Raw genomic sequence first — 20,408 nt, forward strand, 5'->3', positions numbered from 1 at the left:
TAAAATAATCCATAACATAAAATCAGATGGATCTAGGTATTGAAAAAATAGTGGAAATATACATCAAATGTATATTGGTGTGGAATTTACATCTTCTGTACTTTTGAAATTTTTCTCAATGAATCTGACATGCTTTCATCAAAGGCATAGCAGAATATGTGAAGATGCCTAAAAGAAATCTGCTAGTTGTGCCCCAAAACTTTTATCTGGAGTAAGCTTATTGGATAAGATGTCTATTAATAGGAAACAAAAACGAATGCATTAAACTTTATATTCAAGAATTTTAAAAAGACAAAAGAGCTTAATATGTGTATAAAGATTTATTTATACAAAACTTAAAGTTTCTCCTTTAAAGCACTATATAATTTATACAGTGTACATTTTGGAGCAATATGAATGTCCAACTAGAGCTAATTTTTATTTAGATATTTATAAACATAAACGTATGATAGAATACTAAGAAACATTGCAAATAATGATACTAAACAATGAATGATCTACAGACAGGTTGATACTATATTATTATATGGAAAACAATCTATTATGTGGATAGATTATTATAAATATGTACTGTCCCTGTGTATGTAGGTGTGCTACAGTAGTTAGAAAGAAATCTACCAAATTTTGTTAATTTTTTACAGTGAGGATGCTTATTTTTAATATGGTTACAATCACTTTACAGATATAATTTTTCATCATTATATAAAATATTTTATGGCAAAATAACTGAACAGTGGCAAAACAACTTTGGTTAAGCCAACCAATAAAATGTTCAAATGCGATGGATGTCCGTATCATGACTGGAGAATGTACATAGCATATGCATGGCAATTTAGACTATTATGAAAAGGCATTAGATCTACAATAGGAAAAAAGCTATGTAAGGCAAAATTGGGTGTCAAATGACTTTTTTAAACTATTAAACAGGCATTGAAGATAGATAGCTGATTTTGCCTAAGAATTTCTCCTGCCTTATACACCTTGAAGTAAAGTGGGGCATTTGCCTAGTAACTGGACTGAATTAAGATATAATATAGATTATATAAAATTGTAGGATTATAAAATAGAAAAGAACCTCCATAACCAACAAAAAAGACTACAGAGTTTTCTAAATAAGAAATACGAAATTTCATATATAAACTAACCTTTCTGTAAATTGAAATCTAACCTTGCAAAAGGAGATACATTGAAGAAAGCAACATTTGTTGAAATCGTAGACTTTGTGGATAAATGAAGCCTACAGATATTATCACCAATTAACAGTAAAAATTAGTGTGTACTCACTGAGCATCAATCACAGTTCCAAACATTGTATACTAATTTATTCATTCTTCACAATAACTCTGAGTTAAGTGCTGTTTTTCTTCTTGTTACAAAATGGAGGACCAGGAAGCACAAAAAAGTTACGTAATTTTCTTATATTTTCACAGGTAGTAAATGTAAATCCAGCATTTCAACCTGGGCTATCTGACTGCAGAGCCCATGTTTCTAAAGTGGTGCTTTTTCTATATAAGGTAAGATTTTTGCAGTAAATTAAACTCTATGAACAAATTAAGAGTATACTATCATGTTGATTAACATATGTAACGTATCTTTTACAGTCCATAATTGTGTAATTTGGATTTGATTTGAAATCTTCTTATGTGAAAATTTAAAAGGACCCAGAATATTTCTGTGTAAATAAAATCCAGTCATTAAAATTTACTCCATGTCATTTTTCCTTTTGTCTTTTCTTTTCCTAAGTGGAAGTCAAACAAGAGTGAACTTTAAGTTTTACTTTACAATTAAACAAAGACAAATGCCAACTCTAAAGCAAGAACACTGCTAAAAATGTTTTAAAATCTTTTTCACTGGAACATTTCAGGGTTCCTGCTAAAATATAAAGAAAAGGGCTGCCCTTAAAACCATTCTACAGGATAAAAAGACTTAAAGAGGAAATACTTAGTTGCAAAAACCTCAGAATGTGCCTCTCAAAGTAATTTTGTTGTTGTTGTTGTTGTTTTAAGTGTATTCTCTGAGTTCAGAATAAGTTCAGATGAATGAATGCCTGTCATTGAAAGAGCTTCGTAGTGTCAGGCCTAGCTGTTTTGGGGACTGTGCAGGGAATCAAGCTGTGCTACACATTGGGATCCCTGCCAAATGAATGACATTTCCTGAGAACCTAAGCAGAATTTTAAGAAGTTGCCTTGTCCTTCCTAAAGAGTTCGGTCAAAGGGTATTTACAAAGAAAAAACACAGTCAATCTTACTAAGGATACTAGAGAGAAAAGCTGACAAATCTCTAAACTTAACTGAGCTGAAAATAAGCTATATGGTCAGAAGTAATACATTCTCAGGTTTTGTATGTTTTGATTTTTTTGTCTTTTCTCATTTAAAAGGAATCCAAATATTGTATATCTTTTCAAAATCCACATTTTAGAAAACACATGAATAAACACTTTATATTGCAAAAGGACTTGACTAGAATTGGCCCTATTCTCACCAAAAATATATAAAAAAATAGCATAGAATAAAACAATTTTAATTTTAAATGTAAAACTATCTGCATAGAAAATAATAAACATTAAAAAAACTCAAGTGAGACCAATCTATTTGAGCTGTGATACATGATACTGAAACTGAAGTCTCATAGCAGCTGGGCCAGGAGAAGCTATCTCAGACACAGGCAAGATAGTGTCTAAATTAAACACCTTGCATAAAGCTAAGTGCCTAGAAGGCTTTGATTTATTAAGAATGCCAGAAGGATAGAAGAGAAAAGAGGCACTATTAAAAGTTATAATGGTTTATAATTTTCTCGATAGCAAGAAAAGAATATGAGACTTTATATGAAAGTTGTTTGCTGAGTCTGAGGCAAGATATCTTTTAAAAATAAAAAGCATATTACCAAAGACAAATAAATTATCTTATCAGTAACTGTAGATAATAATACATATGTTAGAAGAAAAATCATATATATATATATATATATGATTTTTTTTTTTTTTTTTAGACAAGGTCTCACTTTAGCACCCAGGCTGGAATGCAGTGGCATGATCTCAGCTCACTGCAACTTCCGCTTCCCAGGCTCAAGCGATCCTCCCACCTCAGCCTCCCAAGTAGCTGGAATTACAAGTGTGCACCACCATTCCTGGCTAATTTTTGTATTTATGGTAGAGACAGGATTTCACCATGTTGCCAGGCTGGTATAACAATATTTTGAATTAAAGAGTGACTGACTATCACTTGTGAGTTCCCACTAAATAAACTACTAAAGTGTATTAATCTAGAAGAAACAGTAGAAACGCAAGGAGAAAGTTAGAAAAACAAAAACAAGGTAGATTATTGGTAATATACTCAATAAGTGAATAAAAACAGAAAGTTCTGTTTAAATTTGAAGACATAATGAATCTCAAACTTCAGGTAACATAGCAGAGAAAAAGAAAATTGTATTGAAAGTTTTAAAAATTCCTGTATTTTTTATAACTGTCTCTATTTTTTCTAAGGGAGATAGAGATGTTGGTTACATAACTTTGTGATATCAAGTGTGCATACTAAAAATTAAAATGTTGCTGTTAAAAGAATATCAAAAGAGTACATATATTTCAAAAAGTGAATAGCAGATCAATGATCAATAAAACTCAAGAAAAATGAATAAAAAACAAAATATATAATACATTAAAAGAAAAACAGGATATTCAATATAAGTGATGATATCAAAACATACAAATAAAAGAAAAACCAAAACCAGCCAAAACGAAACCAAACTAACCAAAAAAATCACCTAGAAACAACAAATAACAATATATAACATATTTTGAAGAAAAGTATGTCTTCTTTTAAAGAAATAAAAGTAGACCTAAACACAGGGAAAGCTGTATATTTTCAAGGCATCAGTATTACAGTGAGGTCAATTTCAAAGTAATCAAAGTGATTTCATAAATAAATTGATAGGATATTCTCAAAATTTACAGATAGGAGTATATGGTTGAGAATAACTAGAGTGGGCCAGGTATGGTGGCTCATGCCTGTAAGCCCAACACTTTGGGAGTTCAAGGTGAGAGAATCGTTTGAGCCCAGGAGTTCCAGACCAGACCAGCCTAGGTAACATAGCCAGATCCCGTCTCTATAAAACACACACACACACACACACACACACGTATATAAAAGCTGGGTGTGGTGGCACACACCTGTCATTTCAAAAGCTAGTTAGGAGGTTGATGCAGAAGGATTGTTTGAGCCCAGGAGATTAAAGCTGCAGTGAGACATGACCATACTGCTACACTCCAGCTGGGGTGACGAAGTGAGATCCTGTATCAGGAAAAAAAAAAAAAAGCAGAAGACAAAAAGGAAAAATAAAAAGAATAGCTAGAGTGATTTTGAAAAAAGAAGCAGGAACACAATTAGACATTAAACTCTTCTATTTTTCCAAAATGATGTATGCTAAATATGCAAAACACTTTCTCAAATTGGATGGTAATTTAATCTTGGAAGTGAATGGCATTAACATCTTTCTATTTACTCTATCATAGGAATATTTCATAATATAAAATTATAAGATTTTTGATAATTAATATGTATTTATTCCTAAGAAGCCTAAACCTGACCTTTTCCCTACCTTTCTTCGAATTCCAGGTTTTATGATTCTAAAATAAATTGTTTCTCTTGTCCTCTAAGAATTGGATGTTTCCTAATCCTTTCTATATGTTGGAACTCAGCACTCTGGTGCAGATGTTTTCTTGGATTAAGATCTTGGTCACCGACGTTCCTTATTGCTGGTGAGAGTTCTCTAAGTGTCTGCTCTTCAGAACCATATTTCTGTATGAATCACTCAACTATTTTCCATCTCCCATTTAGGTTAATCCTTTCTTCAAATTCCAGGGTGGTAATCTCACACATCCAAATACAGGCCATAGTCTCTTTCAAAGCCGAGATAAAATGCTGATTGAAATAATGTAATAATACTGTTCAAGACCTTTGGGAATTCTTATTTAAAATTGTTCTTAGAAAGTCTGGCATAGCCTTTTGACTTATACGGTGATGTCAGAGCTTTTAGAATTAATTATTTCCATCTACCTATCTATCATCTATGTACCCATCTAGCTCTGTAATCTCAAACACATTATATGTAATTCAGGCATTCCTTTGGGGATATGTTTGATTTTGGGGAATAAACCAACAAAAATGTATTCTGACATTCAACTAATAAAATAAAAGTTAAATACTGTTTTGCTTAATTGGAAGGGGGCTGTACAAACTTTAAAAATTCACAGCCTGAACTGGGATTATAATCATTATAGTTATGCATGCTATTTTAAGACCACTAAAATTTTTGATTGACATAATTATGAAATTCCTATTATAATTAAAGTAATTCAGAGGATTAACAAAAATAGGTTTAGAAATGTAAAATTAATTACTTATTTCAATAACCTAATAATTGCAGCTAGCCTATGATTGGCCATAGGCTTTTTTTTACTTGATTATAAAAAAAAGAAAAAATTACTGTTGACTTTGATCCTCTCATATCCAAAAGAAACAAACAACAATACCTGTTGAGTGTTGAGAAAATACAAAATATAAAATTTTGATTAATAAACAATAAAAAGTTACATATAGTACTTATATTTGCAAATACATGCAGACATGAAATGACTTTTTACATCCTTGAAGTAATTTTCACTCTCGAGTCTTTGAATTTAGAATCAGCTTTTAATTGACATCCAAGTCAACATAATAATTCACGTTTTTAAAATAACGTGTCAATTATTTTGTCATTCCTGTGGTTACACTCTGTTTATGTCAACTAAATCATATCAAAGAATTATATCTTTGAGCAATCATGTTGTCATTCATACATTGTTGCTTCTGAACTACATCATCAAAGCATTAACTATAATTAGGTCTTGTAGTTTAGGCAAAGTCCAACTTCGGAGAGTGTTGGCTGATTATTAGGGATTCAGAACGTATCTTCCCATGGGATCAGAATTAAACAAGGGATATGGGCACAGACTTCAAATATGGATACGTGCTGTTCCCATTATATACCTGAAGCCCAACATGGTTGCTGATGATATTGACAATAACTTTTCTAAAAGAGTTTGAATTCTGATGCCCAAACCTTATCACCACCATTTTCCTCCTTCCAAAATTCTCATAACAGGGTAAGCAATCAGGGAATTTGCGCCTTTATATTATAACCTCACCTGGAAATAGGAGTGGCAATTTCCTGTTTTGTAGGCCTCTCTTTCAGAGGCAGAATTGGAAGGTAGTAGTGTGGATGCAGAAAGTATCTGGAGGAGCGTGCAGAGGTGGCAGACAGGAAGAGTTGGAGCTTTGAGTCGATCTATGTGAGGTAGTGGAGGCAGGCTTAAGTTTTTTTAAAATGATTTTAGAAAAACAAACAGGAACTATTTATGTCAGATATTTATCCATGCCGAATATTTTTGTGTGATCAGTAAAAGCTTAGAATAAACTTACTGTTGCTTACTCTGTTCACAACAGCCAGTTCCCTAGTCTTTACATGTTTCTCAAATTACTCCTTTTAACTCAAAATGGAAAGGAAATGATCCCCAATATGTTTCACAAATTGTTACTGCTCTTCTACTCTCCCAGATTACTGATGTAGCACCCAGTGACACTTAACACATTTAAGTATCTGGAAAAAATGACTGTCTTAAAAGTAATGTTGTAGTTGATTCTGTAGCACCATTTCTTTAATGTCTCACTTGAAGCCACTTGCTTAAGTTAAATACTACTTCAGCTACACAGAGCACATCTGTAAACAACTTACTTCACTGCTCCTCTTAGCGAAGTATATTTCCAGCTCCATCTAGCAGACTCAAAAAAGTTCTAATTGCCAGGCTCCAACTATTAATCAGCTCCATGACTACCCCAAGCACAGACAGATGTATCCCTTGTAGGGATACAACTTATGCATGTTACTATCTTCCTTTTTTAATCAGAATTTTCAGCTGACGACAGAAAAAGAAATATTTTAACATAGTGGCTAATGTATTTATAGTTAGAGGAAAACACGAGTTTCCAGCTATGCCATTTCTGTGTCAAAAACCACATCCATGAACTATTATGATGTAAAAAAGTTGACTTGGGGCCGGGCGCGGTGGCTCAAGCCTGTAATCCCAGCACTTTGGGAGGCCGAGACGGGTGGATCACGAGGTCAGGGGATCAAGACCATCCTGGCTAACAGGGTGAAACCCCATCTCTACTAAAAAATACACAAAAACTAGCCGGGCGAGGTGGCGGGTGCCTGTAGTCCCAGCTAATGTAGTCCCAGCTACTCGGGAGGCTGAGGCAGGAGAATGGCATAAACCCGGGAGGCGGAGCTTGCAGTGAGCTGAGATCCGGCCACTGCACTCCAGCCTGGGCGACAGAGCGAGACTCCGTGTCAAAAAAAAAAAAAAAAAAAAAAAAGTTGACTTGGGTGTGTGAGTGCATGTGTTTATATATGAAGATACCTGTGTATGTATATGTGCTGGCACACGTTGACATGTGCATACCTGCAAGTAAAACTGTGAGCAGACGTGAAAAGAAGTAATAATATCTAGTTGTTTTGGCTTCTGTTTAGTTTGGAGTATGCTTCCAATAAACCTCTGTCTAAATAAAAAAAAAAAAAAAAAAAAAAACTGGGCAGTAAACTAAAAACAAATTTGCTGAATAGAGTCAACTGCTGTTTTTCAATACAGTTATTTTCCTTTAAGCCACTTAGGTTTTTCAGAATATTACTTTACCAAGGACAAAATTGACATTAAATATTTTGCAAGTTCAAAGAAATAAGAGGATCTCTTTGAACCTGTCTTTCCAGAAAGGACTAAGTGGAATAGATTGGACCTGAACAGCTGGTCATAAAAGATAAAGATCATTGAGGCCAGTGAGAAGAAGCAGGGAGGACATTTTTGATCAATACTACCAGTTGTTAAAATAATTCTCAATCTTACTGCCTACTACCTTGGAGTAAGTGATTGAAGACAAGAGGTACAGGAGCAAAATAATTCTATAAATACACAAACATGTATGATATTACCTACAGGATTACGTTGTGATAGATTCTAGTACAGAGTCTCGGATGCTTTTTCAGCTGAAAGTCATCTTCGTACATACGTGTGTCTGGACAATTCTATCACTGGATCTAAACTTAAAGATTTTTTAGGGCCGGGCCTGGTGGCTCACGCCTGTAATCCCAGCACTTTGGGAGGCCGAGGCAGGCAGATCACGGGGTCAGGAGATCGAGACCATCCTGGCTAACACAGTGAAACCCCTTCTCTACTGAAAATACAAAAAATTAGAATTACCCAGGTGTGCTGGCAGGCACCTGTAGTTCCAGCTACTCGGGAGGCTGAGGCAGGAGAATGGTGTGAACCTGGGAGGCGGAGGTTGCAGTGAGCCGAGATCGCGCTACTGCACTCCAGCCTGGGTGACAGAGCAAGACTCCGTCTCAAAAAAGAAAAAGAAAAGATTTTTATAGTTAAAATTATCTTAAACACATAAATGTAAAACATATATTACACATATAAATGTAAGTGCATATGCATGTACACATATCTCTATATACATGAATTTATATATATATGTACAGCTGTATCTGTATATTATGCATACCCACAAATATATATTAAAATCTATATTAAATTATCAACATAATTAATAATTTATAGACAATTTATTTTTAATAATTTATATAATTAATATAATTCTACTATACTGATTAATTGTATTATATATAATTACATTAATAATTTATGGTAACATAGCTATCATTATCATAATGTATTATTTCATTTCACTGAGATTAAATATTAAATAGTCTTCAAATTACATTAAATTAAATATTAACACTAATATTTGATATTTGATTAGATTAAATATTGATATTCAATTATTATGATAGCAATATTAATAATTTAATATAGATTTAATATAGATTTTAATATGTATAATATACAGATACACCTGTATGTAATATACATTCATGAATATATAGATATGTGTACATGTATATGCATGTATATTAATTAAATATTTACATATTAATATTAAAATTAAGTTGACATTAAATTTTAATATATATTAAACTATTAAAGTTACAGTCAAGGAAAATAGAAAGTATAATTGTACTCATCTTATTCTTACTTTGAAGTACTCATGAATTCAGACAAGTCAAATTTGAATTCGTGCTTCTAAATACTGACTCAAATCCAATGTTTTTTCAAATCTAATAGAGCTCTAATTTGAAATAATTATCCTTTTATCGTATCTCTCTATTTGACCTCTAAAATACCCTCAACTACATTGTATTTGAGGCTATCATTAGAATTGGCTCTCAAATATTTTTAGATAGATGGATGATGAATGGTTGAATTGGTGAATAACTGATAGTAGAAGAATCACTCATTTTCTACTATCTTGTGAAAAATCAAAACACTCTGACTGTGGGAACACCTTTACACTTCACAGAATATATCCTTTTGAGATCTCTTCAGCTAGTTGTCCTCTTCATCTCAGTATGTCTTCTTGGTCTGGCACAGTGCTGTGCAAATAGTAGAATATCAATAACTTGTCTATTCAATTTATGCCACTTCCAAACTTAAGAAGTTATGACCTAGAGATCAGTATCAATTTAATAGAATGATTAGGTCAACTCTGTGAAACTAGTCCTTTTTCAGTTGTTTTTTTCCTGTTTATTTTATCTGTGTTTTGCAAATGATCCTGATTTGCTTTAGCATTCCTTCTCCTTTCTGGGAAGTGTGCATCTGCTTCTGACATCTGTCTTCTATCTTCCTTTGTAAATTATGAAGTGCTGCCAACTCCTTTTATCAACAAATTACCCGTAGAAGCATTTAGAGGGCTATAATGATTCTTTGATTTCCTTTGATTCTTTATGAATTTGCAAAATGGCATGATGCTTATATTAGCTTTGTTTGTCCTTTCTTTTTCCATATTTAATATTTATAGTTGGCAGGCCCAGATGGTATACTTTGTTATGTCCTGAAATGTTGCTATTTTTTTCATTCCTTAATTACAGTAATGTCAATCTGTAATATCCCCAGCCTCCATCTCTAGTTGACATTGTAGATTTCACATGTCGTATTATTTATTGAACAGACTGTATGTTTGACACTGTAAAATATACAGTATTTTTTTCTTAACCTTGCTGCTTTTTCATATTTGTCTACATCAACCATTTGCTTTTTATCATTACATGATGCCCTCGATGTATTGTACTTTTTAAAAATCTTGCAGATATTTAGATATAGATAACTCCTCATAGACAAGACATGGGATGATAAAAAGAAAACAATTGTTTCATGGTAGCGATGAGACGCCTTGTTGAAATATATGCAAACAAACCTTTTTTTTTTTTTTTTTTAAATATCTGGAAGGGGCCTTCTTTTTTTTTTTTAAGACAGAGTTTCACTCTTGTTGCCCAGGCTGGAGTACAATGGCGTGATCTCGGCTCACCGCAACTTCTGCCTCTTGGGTTCCAGCGATTCTCCTGCCTCAGTCTCCCAAGTAGCTGGGATTACAGGCATGCGCCACCACGCCTGGCTTATTTTGTACTTTTATTAGAACCGGGGTTTCTCTGTGTTGGTCAAGCTGGTCTCAAACTCAGGACCTCAGGTGATCCACCTGCCTCGGCCTCCCAAAGTGCTGGGATTACAGGCTAGAGCCACGATGCCCGGACTGGATCCCTTCTAACAATGTAATATTTGATAAAGAAAAGTTGACTATTTCATTTCAAATTTGACAGATTTTGTAGTTTTAAAAAATGCATTTTATAAAAGCTTATATTGAAGAGCCTGATTCATATCATTAAAAAAACATTGATTTGTTTTCCTTAACTTATTTGGTTTTCATTATTAGATTTTGATCCAGATCTCATTTATGCTCAAATAATCTGTGACAAATTCATACCACTCATTTTCCTCAGAAGCTTTTATAAAATTTACGAGGACTTCACAGGTCAATCTCTTAAGGTCTTGTTATTGAATTCTATTCTAGACTTCCACAAAAGCTTTTCGTTCTCCAACTCCATTTAAATTTTGTAAATGCTAATTTAGAGTTTCTTCTAATTAAGTTGAATGTCCTATATCAATAATCATCCAAATAACATATCATTCTTAATTTCTTCATTTAGCTAGATTGTTTTTATTTATTTATTTATTTATTTATTTATTTATTTTGAGATGGAGTCTCGCTCTGTCGCCCAGGCTGGAGTGCAGTGGGGCGATCTCAGCTTACTACAAGCTCCGCCTCTTGGGTTCTCGCCTTTCTCCTGCCTCAGCCTCCCGAGTAGCTGGGACTACAGGTGCCCGCCACCATGCCCGGCTAATTTTTTTTTTTTTTTTTTGTAAATATTTTTAGTAGCTATGGGGTTTCACTGTGTTAGCCAGGGTGATCTCAATTTCCTCACCTCGTGATCCACCCACCTCGGCCTCCCAAAGTGCTGGGATTACAGGGGTGAGCCACTGCACCCGGCCCATTTAGCTAGATTATTAAGGAATCGTCTTGGAGCGTTCTCTCACAAATTCCCTGAGGGACAGACCTCGAAATAGAAGCATCCTATTCATATAACAGGGCCGGCTCTGGGCAACAAAGTTAGTACTTTGCCCTTGGATTCAACATCAAACAAGATTACAAAGATTTCTCAACTACTACACCTGACAGTGCAAGCCACCTTTTAAAAAGAAATTTGCAGTGTCACTAGAAACTGCTTTTCTCTGAGCTCAATGAGAGCCCTATACACATGTCAGAGGGCGTTCTGTGACCCTTTGTTTTTCCTGTCTATTGTATCATTTTGTGTGTTCTAATTTCAATGTAGTACACAGGATCAACAGCACTCTAAAATTATTACTTTAGAAGAATGACTGAGATTAAGAAATATTTTTAAGTTAGCATTTTATTTTGTATTTAATTTGGAATATGTGAAATCACAATATATTTTTCCTAATATGATTCATATAAACAACACATAATTATTGAACTCTTACCCTATCGTAGGCAAAAATATTTACACATACACATTAAAATAATAGTTTATGAGAGAGCACTTCAAAGTTACAATATTTTTATGAACTAAAGGACTTGAAACTAATCATAAGGATAGACCTAACAAAACTGGAAAAGCTTCACCCCCCTCACCCCAGTGGTAATAACTAGCCACCCACAAATATCTCTGGCCTTCTGGGGCAAAAGTTTTCCACAATTCCCTGTCTTGTCCCTACTACTCCCTTTCTCCTGTTCTGTGGAAACATTGAAATTTCACCCTGGAAATTTTCACTCAGTTTATTAGCAATTAACAAAAGCAATTTTAAAGTTATTAATAAAATATGCTCATAGACATGCTCATTTTCTGGCCTTTCTGTTCATACACCATGCTCCCTTTTGCAGAGTTCTGGTCTTTATATTCTTGGATTTCATTGGCTGCAGGTGCAGTAAAATCACGAGGCAGCTTAGGGCACAGGATCTCACCAGGTCTGAGAACAAGTTTCATCTCTTAAGCAACCCTGTTTATGCTATGCTGCATTCCATCGCACAAATAGAAAATTTCCTTTTGTGGTCAAATGATGGTTTTTACTATCATATTTTCATTTCTCTTAAATCATTTCACAGTTTGGTTGGGTTTGGTTTTCTTGAACAGTACCAAGCATTCCAGAAAATGTTTTGAAACGCTTATTTGGTTGCTTGGTTAGTTGTCCCCAGATAGTGACAGAGTGGAGGCTTTATTCTGAGTGTATTCATACTCAAGACACTTTTATTGCTGTGCAGAAAAGTGAACAAAATTATCTTACATACATTCCCCAACACCAAGATCTATGCTATTTATGAAGCTCTCTGTAGGCCATTAACTTTGTTTTCAGCCTGGCTCTTGTAGGCATTTTATTAAGCAGTTCCTTGTGTTATGCTAGAACTCTGAGAATTTTTTTAAAATGAATAAGATTTGTTATCCAATTCTAGAAACTTTGTCTAGACAATGAGATACATGTACAAACAGACATTTGGAAAGTTTTGAAAAATGATTAAAGATGAAAGCTCAGCACTCTTGATTACAAAGCAATATTACTCATCTCTGGTGACTACTGCATAAAGCAAACAATAGCTTTCACCTGACGAAACTGCATGATGCTGATGATAAGGAAAGGGACAGGGAAATGCTGGGTAGAGAAGGACAGGGTCCCCGGCAAGGGCTCCACACTCAGGCCTGGGCCCAGGAACCTACGTGAGGACAGACACTACTGTATTCGCACCCAAATGTTGCATTTTCCAAAACCACTCTGCCTGCCATGCCCCCCATTCTGTGCCCATAAAGCCCAAGTTAAGCAGACAGAGACACAAGCAGCTGGACGTCAACAGGAACACACCTGCAGAAGAAGACACCAACAGACCCCGGCAGGCCATCGACGGTGGAAAGACATGGACACCAAGGAAAATTTGGCCAACAGTGGTCAGAGGTGAGCCCAGCCACAGAGTGGCCCAACTCCAGGGGAAGACCACCTTCCAACTCCGTCCCTCTTCTGGCTTGCCATCCATCTTCTGAGAGCTACCTCCACCACTCAATAAAACCTTGCCTTCATTCTCCAAGCACACGTGTGATCTGATTTTTCTGGTACACTAGGGCAAGAACCCTGAATACAGAAAGCCCTCTGTCCTTACAATAAGGCAGAGGATCTAATTGAGCTGATTAACACAAGCCATCTGCAGATGGCTAAGCTGAAAAAGCACACTGTAAGGCATGCCCACTGGGACTTTGGGAGCTGTAAACACTTAAGGATAGACACTGCTGTGGGTTCAGAACTCAAAAAGACTCCCCAAGACCTGCCCATCTGCATGCTCCCCCTAGGGGTTTGAGACCCCAGGCATCAAAGATGTGAGCCACACCCTTGTTGCATGCCCTGAGAGGGCTACAAGGAAATTCTCCTTGGGTTACAATGCCCCAAATGAAAAGAGCCCAGCTGAGCTTCATTTTTCCTAACCTCGACCACAATGAAATAGTTGCTATTTAAGCTACTAAGTCTAGGGTAGTCACATATCAATAATATGGGGAAAAGCAAGTAATTAAATTGTGTATGCATTAGAAAATGAGAGTGAAAAAAGTTATCATCCTTCTCAATATTTGATGCAACACACTAAAGAAAAATGTATCTATTTTCCTTCTTCACAGGCTGTTTTTCTTTATTTCTCTTTTATATATCCATGACATCTTTCTATTGATATGACTATTAGAAGCCAAGAAAGTGTTCATGTTTCATTGTTTAAATTTTATTTTTCTTTTTACCATGTTTGCCTTCTAAATCAACCATTTACCTCGCCTGGACACTCAGGACACTCTGTCCTCACCTCTCTCTGGTTATCACATTACTTTGTAACTATGTATTTACATATTCAGGACCTTCCTACTCTGTATTATAGTGTCCTTCCAACAAAATCTGAAACTTACATTAAGAGGCAGTCTATGAGTTAAACAGGAAATTAGGAAAAGTGCTTAATGGAGAAACAAAAGAAGATCAGAAATTAAGAAGTTAAATCAGTTCAGCAAGACACGATTCTGAACAAAATGTGTATTACTTACATTTTTTTTTTTTTTTTTGAGACGGAGTCTTGCTCTGTGCCCCAGGCTGGAGTGCAGTGGCGCGATCTCGGCTCACTGCAAGCTCCGCCCCCCCGGGTTCACGCCATTCTCCTGCCTCAGCCTCCCAAGTAGCTGGGACTACAGGCGCCCACCACCTCGCCCGGCTAATTTTTCTTGTATTTTTAGTAGAGACGGGGTTTCACCGTGTTAGCCAGGATGGTCTCGATCTCCTGACCTCGTGATCCGCCCGTCTCGGCCTCCCAAAGTGCTGGGATTACAGGCTTGAGCCACCGCGCCCGGCCGTATTACTTACATTTTTAACTTTATCTTCTACTACAAATTCTTGACACACAATCAAGTACTTCTTCCCTATACCTGAAATTGTCTGATGCCTTACTGACTTACCGTGATGCTTTTTCTTCATATTGTACTGTCATTTTATCAAAACCTGTTGGATTTTTCTAAGACCATTAATCAATTCACCATGTAGACTACACTCTCAAATAAGTATAATTTTCATGTCATGAAAGAATTCTCAACTATGAAAATAATTCCCAATCATTTAAAAAAAACTATCGGGGGAAATATGGTCTCGTAATTAGTTCTATGATCTTAATCTCTTTAGGGATAAATCATTGTTTACTTTTTTCCCGATCCTGCTTTCAGGATGATTTTGTACAGGTATTCAGGTGATCCAGTATTCATAACTTTCAAAACCCATGCATTTGTAAAATGTAGCTCTGCATAAAATATCCATATTATTTGTGTATACGATACTAAATAAGAACATATGGTGTGTGCAAGGTCAATATTGGGCTGGAGGAAGAAAATGAGAAGAAGAGGAAGTACTAAAACTTAAAATAACTGTGTGTTAGGCACAGTTGTTCCACGACTTTGAAGGTTTTTGATCATTTAATCCAACAAGAACCTTCCTTGATATGTATTCATGTATGGACCAGCCAGGCACACAAGTATTAGGTAAATGTGAGGTTCCTTTCTCTGTTTTGAATTGAAAAATATAACTTATTTCTGCTTTATTATATATTAGGAAAAAAAACCCTCAATGTACCTTCAAATCATTTGTAATTATTTATGTTAGAAATATGAGTTAGCCCCCTTCTTATTATTCTATCTAGTTATTTGGATTTATTTTAATTATTATTGTTATTATTTTTTGCTCTTCTCCACTGTGTTTGATTAATGAATTTATTCTGAAATGGAGAAAAGCACAAGATTATATACATTAATTTTAAATAAATGAACTCCTTTCACTTTAAACTTTCCAATAATGCTTAATAGAGTAGTAGCATGATATTTAGCAGCCTTATTACATCCAGAAGTCATTTATCAGGCTTGGGAAACCATATTGATTGTGTAGCTCTTACTATAAAACAGTCATATCTACTTTATTTTCATTAAATTAATTTCATTAAAATGAACTCTATTTGCCTGAGGTCAGAAAAAAATTTTAAATGAATCTCAGTATTTTTCTATCTTTACTACCTCTGGATTTTAATAGACAACTGAAATGAAACATAATGCATTAAAAATATATGAAAAAATTAAACTCTAAGCTCAAAACTATTGTTCAGGATTTGAAAGGATTTCAATTTTAATACTGGGTTTAATCAGTTTAACGTAAGGTTAAATCAAAGGTCATTATGTATTAAATGTTTTCATTTCTTTATTTTAAGCTGTATTATTTACATACTCTCCTTTTGAAATCTGAATAGAGGAAAAACATTGAGTATGCTTATAAAAGAATTAGATGTGGATTTTTAAAGAAAAATCCTACAAATAAGTTATAAAATAATTTATATTTTAATATGTAAAAAATTAAGCCTAAAATAATCAAAAAACATTGTCATATTTGTAACAGAAAAAATATAATGCCTGATATTCAATATAAAAATACATATCATTGAAAATACTTGTTACATTAAAATATTACAAATTTCCCCTTTCTTTTTGATATAAAAAATATTTTTCTCACATTTACATATTATTTGCTTTTAAAGCAAAACACAATTTTGTGTGTTCAGGTTGGAAGCATTGTTGTATTACTTAAACATGTATGCAAAAATATAAATAAACTTCTAATATATGTACCATTTAATGAAAACGTGCAAATTTTTCAATTAAAAATGAACAACACAATAAAAACAATAAAATATATTTTAAAACTATTTTATTAATGTGCTCTTCTGCTGAAATAAAATAGTATTCAAACCGTGGATAGAGTTCTGACTTCTGTAGCCTGAACATGTTTATAGTTCTCTGTGTTTGCTCAATTATTGCTTAACTTTCTCTGTTTACACTAAAATCTCAATGAAAATCTCAATTCCTTCAAGGTGCCAGGACAATATTTGGTCTTTGCCTGGTAGAAATGCCTTTGTACAGTATAAAGTTAATAACATTTCTCATTAATTCAACTTAATTTAAATAATACTCTGTGGTAAGTGACTAGAAACAAAAAAAGAAAACACTTAAAAAGTTATGAGAAACACACGCACAGTAAATACCTCACTGTAATATTTTATGATAATCAGCTAGATAGTCAAAGATACATATAATGATATGTATGAGATACACATATTCTTATTAAAATTATAGAAAAGTAAAAATAAATACATATTCAAGCATTTCTGGGCTCTGGGGCAACTTCTGTGGACTTCCAGGTGCTTATTAACCTCAACTTGATGAATATATTTATTATCTTACTTCTTGTAATAATTGTTAGCAGTGGTGAATTTTGAGACTAGTTGCAATTATGAACATGACAATAAACAGGTAGTGGAAGCTCATGAATATTGAATGAAATTGTGACCAGATAAAGTATATCCTGGATTTATATGTGACAACATTTTTTCTCCTTCTGTTTTGAAATTTGAGAAGAAATATAAAAGTCTGAGTCTAAAAACTAAGAATACTGATTAATTAACTCTTGAAATTAATCATTAAATTGGAAGTGTTTAAAGGTACAGCACTGAGACAAAAATATGCAGTAAATTGTGTGCGAATGAATTTTATGAGCATCTGTAAAGCAGATTCACTTTCATATTTCTGTCATCTTTAGCTTGTCGACTACATATCCTGAATTTTCTGACAGAGTCCCGGTTAAATATTTTAGAACAAAAATAAGTTTTCCTTCAACAAAGTATTCTAAATTTGTGGTCTGTTAGGTAAAACTATAGCAAATGCTCTAAGTTCTTAGAAAAACTTTAACTCAATAGTTAAAATAATGCTTCAAATAAATGCAAAATTTTCCCTGGGGAAAAAAAAAAATTTACTAAGGCTTATTGTGTAGGCAGAGGACAGAAATGCAGAGGATCAATGAGTTGTGTAAAAAAAAGGATACCTCAAAAAATGTTATCAAAATAGATCAATGATCAGCTAAATCTTTCAGTATGCAAAGAATTTGGTTATTTTGAATAATAACTTAATTAATATTAGTCCTCAAATATCAAGTGTAAATCAATTACATTGACAATGACTTGATAATTTTTTATTAATTAGAGACCTTGAAGTGAGAAATGAAATAAACACTAAATGAAATATTTTTCTTAGAGAACCTTTTAATGTGCAACCTAGCTTTAATGTTACCATCACTCAGAGTAAATTTATCTTGCAAACTGAACTATTATATTTATTTTGCATAATGATTGTAAAGTGTACATGTTAAATTAAGCTCTTAGATCATAAAAACACAATCTTTAGCATAGATGTCCTCCCTGCCTACTAGAGCTTATATTATAAAAGTAACATATTCTACTTTTATATCTCTTCTGAAACCTAATATCAAGAAATAAGCATTTAAAGTGAAAGAATAAACCTCAGTACTCCATTTGATACCATAATTTACTGTAAAGTTTTTTCTGAGGACAAAGGAGTTAGGGCCATTCCACTCTATGTATTCTTTATCTAAAATTAAATTTTTCATTCCTGGCTATGGATAATTTGCGTTGCACCTGTTCCATATGAAACACAAGTTTTATGCCATAAAAGTGAATAATATTTCAGAAATAAAATCCATACAGATATCAGGGTTTCACTAACCTTGACTTTATTTTTGGAGAAAATAATCACTGCACGTTTCCAAGAAGAGGTAATACAATGAGTCAGACGCGGTACTATCTGGGAGGAATTAGAATCCAGATTATATTAATCGGTATCTACATCCTCTCAACTTTGTGACACAGAATTCAAGGACAAAAAATTAAGGCTGAGGATTAAAACAGAAACAATGTATTAAAAGTATTGAAATGTATTTTCTGAAAACTGTTATTATAATTTGTTTTAAATCAAATTATGATTTAAATGTTTTAACTACAGTACAGATAACCTTTCTGGAAAAAAAGGAGTGAATTTAGGAAGAGATTTTAGATTACTTGGCCATTATTTGCAATTATATTTCAAAACTAGCTAGATTTTAAAAGATTAACTCTTTTACAACAACTATATTTTCTGAACAAATCAATGAATTAAAATATAATTTTCTGTTTTGGTTTAATTATATATATAACAAGTATGGGATAGTTGTTATTGAGTAATATTTAATAGAACATTTTAAGGGGAATCATTGTTATATTAGCATCGGATGGTCATTTTGTGACTTGGAGGCGTTTATCACTTTAATATTCGTTTCCTCGTAGACAAATGATAGAATAAAAGGTATTCAGAAGAATCTCTGATTTTTGAAAAAGTAATAATTTGACAGTTTTTGAAATATTTGTCTTCAAACTACTCCTATTCCTTTCTTTTAACAGAACACATTTGGAGGATGATGAGCCTGAATTTAGAAACAAAAAATTACCCCATAGTGAGTACACCTCACAATTTTACTCCATTGGGGAACCTCACGCATTCTGGGATTTCAGTTTGTTAATAATAAATATTTCATTTAAACCTTAAATGTCCCAAAATGATCCTTAATTTTACTATGAAATAAAACTAAACTGTTAGCCACTTAATACAATATTATATGGAAAAAAAGTTTGTTTTTCTACATCATGTGCAATGTAGGTTCTATTTATTACTTTCCCTTGTAAGAACTATAAAATAAATTTTTTTATTACATTTCTTTTTCCTTAGTACACAAATAGAATCATTAACATACAATTGGAAATTTATTTCAAATATAATTCCATTTCTACTACATTAACTGTAATTTTATTTTTTAAATTCCCTCCCTCTCTGTGTCTTCCAATTTTTCATTCTCTTTCAGTTACAGTTAAGTTACCAGGAGACTGGCATTTCCTCTGCACTCAATTAAAAAAAAAAAAAAAACAAAAACAAAAAAACTTTTACTCTTCAAAGTTTTATGACATGAGTTTAGATACAAAATTAATTATATTTACTCTATGTGAAAGTATAATATTTAGTTTTATGACAACAGTTGAAAAATCAATGGACAAAGTTATCACTAAAAAATATGTTTAAATCAGTAACCCCACATACTGTTGTTGTTGCTTTCCCTAAAAGGAAACAGGTATATAAGACTTTAATCACAAAAGTATAGGTTAGTAGGTTTCAGTTAGTACCTAGCAAAAAAGTCATTGATTGTCTATTTCAAGAAGAAAATTTAAAAAGGCAGAGCATTTTTTAAACCATTTGTAAATAGTGTAAATATTTTTTCTTGAATTAGCACTGCAGGAATTGTAAGATCATTTTGAGATATACAAATTCACACAGACACAAAATATGAGTGAGCAATATTCTACAGTAGAGTGTTTTAAATAAAATAACTATTTTTTCTGCAACCAGGAATATTGAGAAATAAAAATTGGAAAATCTAATGTGGATTTCTTATATATAACTTACAAGCTTGTTACTGAGGTGACAGTGTC

At 33.3% G+C, this 20,408-nt stretch overlaps 1 long non-coding RNA gene across 1 annotated transcript; it reads left to right on the top strand.

Moving 5' to 3' along the window:
• The first annotated feature begins 1,129 nt into the window (after window positions 1-1,129).
• On the top strand, window positions 1,130-19,857 carry LOC103884306. The gene is made up of 3 exons (XR_002521995.2): window positions 1,130-1,514; window positions 4,611-4,753; window positions 19,329-19,857. It is a non-coding gene; the product is annotated as an uncharacterized LOC103884306 (long non-coding RNA).
• The last annotated feature ends 551 nt before the right edge of the window (window positions 19,858-20,408 follow it).

The sequence above is a fragment of the Papio anubis genome, chromosome 3 (genome assembly GCF_008728515.1).
Source record: "Papio anubis isolate 15944 chromosome 3, Panubis1.0, whole genome shotgun sequence".
Classification (NCBI taxonomy): Eukaryota; Metazoa; Chordata; class Mammalia; order Primates; family Cercopithecidae; genus Papio; species Papio anubis.